This window comes from Bison bison, unplaced genomic scaffold (assembly GCF_000754665.1).
Source record: "Bison bison bison isolate TAMUID 2011002044 unplaced genomic scaffold, Bison_UMD1.0 scf7180017864466, whole genome shotgun sequence".
Classification (NCBI taxonomy): domain Eukaryota; kingdom Metazoa; phylum Chordata; class Mammalia; order Artiodactyla; family Bovidae; genus Bison; species Bison bison.
In genome coordinates, this window is record NW_011495027.1 from 659,713 (window position 1) to 661,440 (window position 1,728).

Genomic DNA, 1,728 nt, shown 5'->3' on the forward strand with positions numbered 1-1,728 from the left:
TCTTATAACTTCGATAGTGATTTAAAGCAGTTCATAATTAAATATGAGCATTTTGTACAAGGACAATTACACTTTACAAAAAACAAAATCATACAACAAAAATTGCTGGAGTCTGATTTACAACATATGAATTATGGTTTGAAATCACGTTTACATAAGTCTCAAATTTACAACAACAAAAAAAATCAGTTCTGGGCTAGCTGTTGTACTGCTGAAGTTCTCTGGTGTAATCATTCTCACCCATGTCATATATGCCCTTCTTTAAAGTTGAGGATGGATGTTTAAAAGGTTCAATGAAGTTGAGCTGTACTCTCCTTTGGAGGTGAAGGTAAACTCCATGGCTAGATGAGCAGTTTTATCACATATCATCAGTTGATGTAGAGTCGGTGTCATCATTTTTGTATAGATTCAGTCTATTGTAAATGGCTTCAATTACATTCCGCTTGCTTGCCAGTTCACCCCCTGGTGGGAGGCTGGGTATGTTCTCACTCGCTAATGTGCGCATCACATGGACTAAGTCAGGGACACCTTCCCCCTGCTTCTTTATGATTTCTTCTACTCTGCTTTCCAGGTATTTGTCCAACTCTTCCTCCTTCTTCACTGCTTCTGGCGATACTTTGGGTGCATTTGGAAAACAGATCAATATCACACTCATGTTGTCTTGACTTCCCTTATACAAACAGGTGTCGACTACTTCATTGCAAACTTTCTCAAGGTCATCAGTGACTTCAAGTCTGGATCTTACAAAAATCACAGACATCTTCATTTCCCATGACATCCCAAATACCATCACATGCAAGAATAATGAATTGATCATCTTCTTCAGATCTTTCAATATCATGGACTTCAGGCTCTGGTGAAACAAGCTGCTCTGTAGGACCTTTTCCATGGACACATTTGTAATCAAAGTCCCCAAGGGCCCTCGACACAGCCAGAGAGCCATTCACACGCTGAATCATTACAGAACCACCTGCATTCTGAATTCGTTCTTTTTCCAGCGGATTACTTGGTTTGTGATCTTGTGTGAAGAAGTAAACTTTCCTGTTCCTACAAAGTAAACCTCTTGAGTCTCCACAGTTAATGAAATACGTGTGTTGAGGAGAAATTAAGACACCCACAGCTGTTGACCCACTCCTATCAGCACCATGTTTCTTCTCTGACATAACTCTCATATGTTCATCAATCTCCAGGAAGCCTGTTCTGATTCCATTCTTTACATTTTCCACAGAAGGTGCTCCTGCAGACCCTTTAAAATCCTGGTTATTGGTGATGTGATCTAACAAATGCTCACAGCAGTATTTGGCAACCTGAGAACCAGCATGCCCATCATACACAGCAAAGAATGACCATGTTTCAAGTCCACTTGGCAGACCGATCACAGCAGTATGTGCATCCTCCATTTCAACTCGCCAGCCTTGCATGCTGCTTAGCCCATATCGCAACCCATTACCCTGCCCCTGGGCATTATGTTTTTCCATCTTTGGTTTGTCTAAAAATGCTCCCATTATGTCTTGATTCTCTAGGTCTGCAAAGGAAGAGAAACAAAAAAGTTAATAACTGTCTTATAAACAAACTATCAATACATATCCAACAACCTTTAAGAATGAAGGAAATACAAAGAAAGTTTAAATATTGTTGAGTATTCAGGATTTTCCAAAGTTTGGTTCCAAATATCTAGTTTTATTCCTATTACACAAACCTCTGAAAAAGTAAAAAAAAAAAAAAAAA

At 39.1% G+C, this 1,728-nt stretch overlaps 1 pseudogene across 1 annotated transcript; it reads right to left on the reverse strand.

Moving 5' to 3' along the window:
• Nucleotides 1-6: 6 nt before the first annotated feature.
• On the reverse strand, nucleotides 7-1,699 carry LOC105003248 (annotated as a pseudogene). The gene has a single exon (XR_827087.1). The product of XR_827087.1 is annotated as a protein phosphatase 1A pseudogene (transcript).
• Nucleotides 1,700-1,728: the final 29 nt, after the last annotated feature.